Source organism: Cynocephalus volans, chromosome 7 (assembly GCF_027409185.1).
Source record: "Cynocephalus volans isolate mCynVol1 chromosome 7, mCynVol1.pri, whole genome shotgun sequence".
NCBI classification, from domain to species: Eukaryota; Metazoa; Chordata; class Mammalia; order Dermoptera; family Cynocephalidae; genus Cynocephalus; species Cynocephalus volans.
In genome coordinates, this window is record NC_084466.1 from 139940571 (window position 1) to 139950318 (window position 9748).

At 38.0% G+C, this 9748-nt stretch overlaps 1 pseudogene; it reads left to right on the forward strand.

Moving 5' to 3' along the window:
• The first annotated feature begins 8744 nt into the window (after positions 1-8744).
• LOC134382618 (transcription factor BTF3-like) lies at positions 8745-9129 on the forward strand (annotated as a pseudogene).
• Positions 9130-9748: the final 619 nt, after the last annotated feature.

A 9748-nucleotide genomic window follows, 5' to 3' on the forward strand; every position in this document is an offset into this window, starting at 1 on the left:
TGGAACATGGCATATGGGAGAACAGGAAGTACTTTTATTTATTTTAGCAAATACAAATGAATATGCGGACAAGTAGTTGTAGTCATATGATTGGTGGAATCAACACACTTCTCCATCAAAGCTGGAAGGCAGCCACATCCATCTCCCCACCTGTATCTGCCACTATCCACCCCGCCTTCAAGGCTTTGCCTCCATGAAGCTTTTCCTGAGCCCCGGGGAGGAAGGAAATTCTCCCTCTTCTCAGCCCCAAAGCATGCAGGATCCCCGAATATCTGCTTCATGAACATGGTATCCCCAACCAACATGTCTTTGCAGCCGCCTGTATCAAGTAACACAGTGCACCTAAGAAACATTCTTTGGATGACAGTGAGGCTCTGGCCCTGTGCCCGGTTATGTGCTATTTGCTTTTCATTAACTCTCTTATTTATTCCTCATACAACACTGCAAGGACTATCATCAACCTTGTCTCACACATCAGGAAACCAAGATTCAAGACTACTTGCCTAGAGCACAATCAGTCCTAAAACACACAGCTCGTGAATGACAAAGCTGGATTAAAACTCAGGTTGTCTAACTGTAAAGCCCATGACTTCATCGCTATACCATACCGAATAGATGACTCCATCTGTCATCAATGGAAACTTGGCAACATTCTCACTTGGACACTCGCCGTGTGCAAATTTAAAGCAGCGTTATCAAAGGATTAAAAATAGATATGGTTCCTGATTTATAGCAATATAAATTTAAAATAAATATAAATTTAAATCAATATAAATTTGATTTTCTATTGTTCTAGAGTATGATGAGGGTAGCTGAAGCAGCAAGGGTAGCATATTAGGATTTCCTGGGGTGTAGTATGTGGCATTGAAAAACTTTTTCCAGGTTAAGGTTATAGGCCCCTGACCTCTTTCCTAGATGATACTTCTAATCTGAGGTCAGGGTCTTAGATAGATATGGAAGGTGTAAAAGGCAGAATAATGACCCCTAAAGATATCCACACCCTCATTTCCAGAACCTGTGAATATGCTGCCTTATATGGCAAAAGAGAATTTGTAGAGTGATTAGGGTTAAGGACCTTAAGAAAGAGAGATTAGCCTAGATTATCCAGGTGTACTCAATATAATCACCAAGTCATTAAAAGTGGAGAGACTTTCCCAGCTGCAGTTAGAGAGATTCTAAAACAGAAGATAGAAGAGTGAGATGACTGTGTGGAGAGGATTCCATATCACTTTGCTGGTTCTGAGATGTAAGGGGCTATGTGCAAGGACCAGAGGGATGCCTCTAGGAACTGCGGCAGTCCCCAAGTGACAGGCAGCAAGGGAAAAGAGGGCTCAGTCCTACAACCTCACAGAACTGAATTCTGCCAACTCTTGAATGAGCAGGGAAATGGATTCTTCCCTAGTTCTTATAGAATGGAACTCAGCCCTTGCTCTTAGCCAGGCGAGAGCTGTGTCAGACTTCTGACTTCCAGATGATAATTTTTTGTTGTTTTAAACTACTGCATTTGTGGGAACTGGTTATGGCAGTATAGAAAACTAATACAGAGAGCATTTAGGAAATCATTCAGTCTATACGTTCATTTTATTGATAAAGATACTAAGGCAAAGGAAGGCAAATTGCTTTTTCAAGGTTTCAGCCTCATCCTGAGTAGTGAGTGGTAGTGCTGGAACTAGAAATGACAGTGAGGATGAGTTACAATGATAAACACAAATTGATTGTCAAAAATTAAGTATTGCCAAAGTTTCTTATAAAATCAGAGACGTGAATAAGTACATTTGAGATTCTCATTGGAGAGATACAACTGGCTAGCTTAGTGATTCTTTTCAAGATGGACTGCACACTACTATCACCTGAGAGATTTTAAGAAAGGCCAATGTCCAGGACGAAAGCATAGAAATTCTTCTTGTATTGGTTTGTGGTCATATCCTGACATTGGCTTTATACTTCAAAGGTTCCTGAGTAGATTTAACATGTAAGCAGGATGAAGAAACACTTCTCTAACAAGTATTCAGCTTGCTAAGCTTCCTTGTGATATCTGCAATGTCTTTATGTATAATTACTTACATTGGTCCTAGAACAACACTAAAAAAACCAGGTGTTACATCTCATGGCTATCATTTGATAATTATAGGCATGTCTGCACAGCCCCATCATTAACAAGCCCTATTTCTTGATTACTCAATATTTTTTTATTTGGTTCTAGAAAAATTGTAGAACAGAACTCATGGAAATGTGTAGTGGTAATGGAGTGGGCTTTGGTGTCACATAGACCCAGATGCAAGTTCCTGTTCTACCATTTTGACATGTGACCTTGAAAAATCATTATAAATGTCTTTATATATGTCTCAAACTATAAGTAAGAGATAACCATAATGTTGCTATTGTGCGAATTAAAGGAAAAGCATATAATGCTCTTATAAAGTCTGGAACAGAAGAAACTATCAATTGAAGATAGTGGCCATGTCTATTAATAATTGTGAAGATATGACAACATTCTGTCTGCACAACTGAATCAATAGCCATACTGGCTTATGGGATATCAAGGCCTCCTAGAAATACCAGATCTGCCAAAACCTAGTTTAAAGTGATGACAAGAGAAACCCTGGAAAGTCCATTCCTATAGCACCCTTCACATAATGAAAAATCAAGATACAGTTTGTGGTACTGAAGAAAATATATTCATTTTTGGACTCCCTTGAATTCCATGCCACACCCCATCCTGGATGAACTTGCCCCTCTGCCTTTTCTATGTCTGCACTCAAATTATTAGTCACTGCTGGGGAGACTCACCCAACCAGGCAAATGGAAAACACCATAAAAATTTGATCAACAGCCTTCAATGAGCCATCAATAATGCCAGCCACTTGAATCAAGTTTTTCACTTAGTATGCCCATCCATCTCCATATTTGTAAACCTATAAATTTAATCCTTCCTCCCAAGCCATCCCATCCCCCATCTCTCCCATGCCTGGGGGAGGCAGCTCTCTTGGGTCTCTCTTATAAGGGCACTAATCCTATTCATGAGGTCTCTCATGATCTAATCACCTCCCAAAAGCCCCACCTCCTAATACTATCACATTGATGATTAGGTTTTCAACATATGAATTTGGGAGGACACAAACATTCAGTCCATAGCACAGGTCCTCTTCCATATCTTGAGGAATGGCACCACAGTCTAGAAAGCCAGATGTCATCCTTGATCCCTATGTTTCCCTCACCACTTATATCCAGTCCAGCACTGGATTTACATTTATCATTTAAATATCACTTGCTTGTGGTTTTCAGATACATCACTCAGTATAGTTTTCAACCATAATATTTTTCTATTTTCCAAACCTCACCTAAATCTGTTCATCTACAGAAATGCCCTGAAACTCTAAGCTGACTCTGGCCCTTTGGGAATGAGTTTATGATATGCAAAGTCATTTTGTGGTTTATAGTTTTATAAGCTCAGCTAACTCTAAAGAGTTCCTTTTAGTTTTTCACTGGACAGAGCTAATTTCCACAATTGTAGGGTTAAGTAAAGTTTTTGTCTTTATTTCCTTTTATGTTCTTTAGTTCCATTTTTTTAATCATACACTGTCAACAAAACAAACCCATTTTCTTCTTAATCTCCTCTTGAAAATGAAATATACTCCTCTCCAGACCTCTCTCAAACTACAGTGGAAAGTCCAAAATATTATGAAACAGGACTAGTACCTTGCTGTTGTAGAGCTGTTCCACATTAAGTTGGTAAATCATGTAAATAGAAGTTATTTGTCAAAAAAATATATTTATTTGTGTCAAATTTTCTTTAGGTTCATGGTGTGCTAGATTGGTTATCCAGATCTTTCTAAATAATTTATCAAATTCTGACTTGTTTGAAAGATAAATAAAACCTTATAATAAAATTGTTTAATGTTGGACTGTACATTGGAGAAAGCGTAATTATAGATCTTCACCATATCATATACCTATGTTATGTTGAATCCAGTAGTCAAGTAATTGGCTAATAACTTCTCACAGTCAGAAGTCAGTCTCCATGTTTTTGTTTGTCTGTTTGCTTTCCTCCATTCTGGCTGTGCCCAAGAATCACTAGCAATGAGAATCTGTCCTGCACAGTTCTAGTGTAGAGTTTTGAAAGCTGCCAGTACTCCAACAAAAACATATCCTGGTTTACATCTTTTTTAAATTTTCCTCCTGTTTTCATAGGAGTTGAATAAAATTAGAAAGAAAATTAGTAATCAAAGCAAACTCAAAGGCATTATGACAGATTACAAAGTCTTTTAAGATGATCCCTTATTGTCCATTGACTCAGTGAAAGAAGCGCTTCAGTTTTTCCTTCAAAACTGGGTGTATGGTTTAGCAATAGCATTGACAAGTCTCTCTCTCTCTCTCTCTCTCTTCTCCTCCTCCTCCTCCTCTCCCCTTCCTTACCTTTACAAGATAAATGGGAGCTGCAGATAACCTTTTGGGTTTGGCAGAGGGGGTGTTGTCTAAGATCAGAAAGCCATGGTGACAGTGTAAAGGGGTAATATGCTTTCTAAAGGAAAACTGGAGAAAGGGATAATTTGATGTTCTAACGTGAAAGCCATTGATACTGACTCACAGGTCACTGGCATCTTCCTCTAACCGACTACAGAAATCAGAAAGCAGCATGAGGGAAAAGCCCTTTTAAAAAATAATAGAGAAGCCCTTAACCAAGAGAAGATAGTCATACATTTACATATCTCACTAAGGATTCACATCCAGAATTTCGACACATGACAATATCCAATGGTAGTGAGGATGTAGAGAAGTTGAAAACCCTATACATTGCTGGTGAGAGTGTACATTGATACAACTACTGTGGGCTGTTTGTCATTATCTATTAATGCTAAACATATGTTTACCTTATGACACAGGAATTCCTGGTCATAGACAAAAGGAAGGAGTGCATATGTTCACCAGGAGACATGAACAAGAAAATTTAAAGCAGATCTATTTGTAATATCCAAAACTGGAAACTACTCAATGTATATCAACAGGAAAATAAATAAATATATTGAGGAATATTCATACATTAGGATACTAAACAGTAATAAAAAAGAATAAACTACTGATACAAGCAACAACTTAAATAAAAACTTACAGATATTACAGTGCATGAAAGAAGGTATCCACATAAAGTACATATTGTGTGGTTCCATCTATTCAGAGATAAATAAAAGGCAACTGATGACTGAAGTCAGAATAGTGGTTCAGTGGAGGTTATTGACTGAGAAGATGTACAGGGAGTTTCTGAGGTGCTGGAAATGTTCTAGAACTTGATCAGAATGAAAATCACTCAGTTATTTACTTATGCTAAAATTTATCAAGCTGTACGCTGAAGATTAGTGCACTTTTTGATCTTCATCCATGTTATACCTAAATAGAAAAAGGGAAAAAATTCAATAATTTTTTATATTGATGTACATGGTAACAATCAGTCCTGTGGTAGGCATTGTATGGACTATAAAAATATTCATAAACATATTTGTTTTATAAAAATCTCTTGAAGAAACTTCTCTCCAATTTCACTGTGAACCTTGCTTCTGTTTCTCTTGAACGTGTATTTATTTTTATTTTGAAACTATAGCACTTATTTCCCTCTTCACTTTGGCTTCCAGGCAGCCCTAAATCCAATATGCAGTCAATCCAAGCACTTGTGTAATATTTTTCGTGTGTTTTTTTTAAGTTAATATCAATGTTATCACAGACTTTAGCATATTTTTTCCAACTTTATGTATCTTCTCCATTAATTTCCCAACTAATTATTTTTGACAATCAAAACTGTAGACACCAAGTTCTCTGCTCAATTTTAGATGATACAATTAATAACCTCCTAAATATGTTCTGATACTGTAATTATATTATTTATAGACTTTTTCCATGGGTCTTATTGAGTTTGTTTCCTTGGGGAATAATAATTCTATTTTATGTTGGTGTTTCTCTTTCCTGACTCTAACTTTCCTTGATGTTTGGTGATTCCTGATTGTCTGATCACTCCCAGAACAGTATTCTTTTGCACATTTCTCTCTCTTTTTTGGTACGAGTAGGAAGAGTGGGATGGCTAGATCTGATTTGATCTTATTTCTAATTTTCTGAAATTCTTTCATTATCAATCCACTAGTGGAAGTTCATTTATTAAATAGCACCGTGGTTGGAATTTTTTTGAAAAATATTTTCTTCTTTTATTTCATGGGATTTAGGATGGAAAGAAAATAGGATCATGGACTCAGCCTGCCATATTGAGATCAACAGAGAGTATGAAAGATCGCAGCAACAGGGGAACATTATGAGCTGCCAGCTGGGGAAGTAAGCCCACCAGAGTCACTAGAACTCGATGGCCAAGCTCTGGAGGTATGAGCTGCAGGATCAGAAAAGCAAGGAGCTTGTGTGTGTCCAGAAATTTATCCATTTCCTCCAGATTTTCAATTTTGTTGGCGTATAGTTGTTTATAGTAGTCTCGAATGATTCCTTGTATTTCAGATGAATCAGTTGTAATATCGCCTTTTTCATTTCTAATTTTGGTTATTTGAGTCTTCTCTCTTCTTTTTTTTGTTAGCCATGCTAATGGTTTGTCATCATTCAGTTCTGCTCTGATCTTAATGATTTCTTTCCGTCTGCTAACTTTAGGTTTGGATTGTTCTTGTTTTTCTAGTTCTTTAAGGTGAAGTGTTAGGTTGTTCACTTGCCATCTTTCCATTCTTCTGAAGTGAGCGTTTAATGCAATAAATTTTCCCCTCAATACTGCTTTTGCAGTATCCCACAGGTTTTGGTATGATGTATCATTGTTGTCATTAGTTTCAATAAATTTTTTGATTTCCTGCTTGATTTCTTCTTGGACCCATATGTCATTAAGTAGAATGCTGTTTAATTTCCATGTGTTTGTATACTTTCCAGAGTTTCGTTTGTTATTAATTTCTAATTTTAATCCATTGTGGTCTGAGAAGATACATGGGATAATTCCAATTTTTTTGAATTTATTGAGACTTGATTTGTGACCTAATATGTGATCTATCCTGGAGAATGATCCATGTGCTGCTGAGAAGAATGAATATTCTGAGGTTGTTGGGTGGAATGTTCTGTAGATATCTGCCAATTCCAATTGGTCTAGAGTCTTGTTTAGATCTTGTGTTTCTCTACTGATTCTTTGCCTAGATGATCTGTCTAATATTGACAGTGGGGTGTTCAGGTCCCCTGCTATTATGGTATTAGTGTCTATTTCCTTCTTTAGGTCTAATAGAGTTTGTTTTATACATCTGGCTACTTCCATCTGATCTTTGACAAAGGCACCAAGCCTATTCACTGGGGAAGGAACTGCCTCTTCAGCAAATGGTGCTGGGATAACTGGATATCCATATGCAGGAGAATGAAACTAGATCCATACCTCTCACCGTATACTAAAATCAACTCAAAATGGATTAACGATTTAAATATACACCCTGAAACAATAAAACTTCTTAAAGAAAACATAGGAGAAACACTTCAGGAAATAGGACTGGACACAAACTTCATGAATACGACCCCAAAAGCACCGGCAACCAAAGGAAAAATAAACAAATGGGATCATATCAAACTAAAAAGCTTCTGCACAGCAAAAGAAACAATTGACAGAGTTAAAAGACAACCAACAGAGTGGGAGAAAATATTTGCAAAATATACATCTGACAAAGGATTAATATCCAGAATATACAAGGAACTCAAACAACTTTACAAGAAGAAAACAAGCAACCCAATTAAAAAATGGGCAAAAGAGCTAAGTAGGCATTTCTCTAAGGAAGATATACAAATGGCCAACAGACATATGAAAAAATGCTCAACATCACTCAGCATCCGGGAAATGCAAATCAAAACCACACTGAGATACCATCTAACCCCAGTTAGGATGGCTAAAATCCAAAAGACCCTGAACGATAAATGCTGGCGAGGTTGCGGAGAAAAAGGAACTCTCATACACTGTTGGTGGGACTGCAAAATGGTGCAGCCTCTATGGAAAATGGTATGGAGGTTCCTCAAACAATTGCAGATAGATCTACCATACGACCCAGCTATCCCACTGTTCGGAATATACCCAGAGGAATGGAAATCATCAAGTCGAAGGTATACCTGTTCCCCAATGTTCATCGCAGCACTCTTTACAATAGCCAAGAGTTGGAACCAGCCCAAATGTCCATCATCAGATGAGTGGATACGGAAATTGTGGTACATCTACACAATGGAATACTACTCAGCTATAAAAACGAATGAAATACTGCCATTTGCAACAACATGGATGGACCTCGAGAGAATTATATTAAGTGAAACAAGTCAGGCACAGAAAGAGAAATACCACATGTTCTCACTTATTGGTGGGAGCTAAAAATTAATATATAAATTCACACACACACACACACACACACACACAAAAACGGGGGGGGGGAGAAGCTATCACAACCACAATTACTTGAAGATGATACGACAAGCAAACAGAAAGGACATTGTTGGGGGGGAGGAGGGGAGGGAGAAGGGAGGGAGGTTTTGGTGATGGGGAGCAATAATCAGCCACAATGTATATCGACAAAATAAAAGAAAAAAGAAAAAAAGAAAAAAAAGAAAAGCAAGGAGATCTCTAGTGCCATCTTGTGTCCCTGAGTGTGTGTGTGCCTTCTCTCAGCTGGTCTGCCTGAGACCCCCTAGATAGGGTGAGGCAGCACCAACCCTAGTGCCCCTCTTGGCCCCATTTCCACCCCAACAAGGTGAAAGGAACTAATATGAACCAGGAGAAACTACCCAAACTGGAAAGACAAGTAAGCATTGATGGGAAAAGAACTGTTCACAGAAAGAAGATGGTTCATAGAACAGCTCCGGTAAATGATAAAAAAAAAACTTTGTTTCTCCTTAAAGAAGCTAGGCGTCAACAATATTCCTGCTATTAAAAAGATGAATATGTTTACGTACCAAGGAACAGTGATTCATTTTAACAACCTTAAAGTTCAGGCAGTCTGACTAGTTTATGGAGACTGACAAATTCTGCCCAAAAAATCTATGGATGAAAAAGCACCACTTGGTACCAGAGAGGAGGAGGAGGACGAAGTTCCAGACCATGTGGAGAATTTTGATGAGGCTTCCAAGAATGAAGCAAACTGAATTGAGTCAATTTCTAAAGAAGGTAAAACTTGGGAGAAGTTACTGAGAGCTGCTATTTTATATTATGACTTTTTTTTTAATTGTTTTGTTTATGGATCTGATAACATCTAGATAGACCTCTAATACTTTTAAGCACATGTCACTCAGACATTGCAGGTCTTTTCAGTTATTGCTTATACATAAATCATTCTTTGCAGCAAATTTAGCTGAAGAAACCAGTAATAAAGTTTGAAACAAAGGTTAATAATATCCTCTGCCTAGTTTAAAAAAAAGGGGGGGCGGGGAGGGGAGGCAAGATCATGGGTAGCAGCTGAGGTTGGAAAGCAACGCAGGGTTCCTGACCGGAAGTAGATTTGATAACCTGCATCTGTCTTATTGGCCATTATAGTGCAAGTTATGGATGGGCCAGCCATTAGTAAAGGACCAAGGATGTAGCAGACAATAGCCACCTTGTCCTAACTATCACCCACATGAGAATCTAGAAACCTTCATTTCTGCCATACACCATCCTCTTTCCACTAATTAGGAGCTCTCTGATCAGATATGCCCCCCATTACTGATGTCAGGCATAAGCCTCTGCAAGGGCAGGCAGGCAGCCATGTGGAGACTGGGTCCCCTG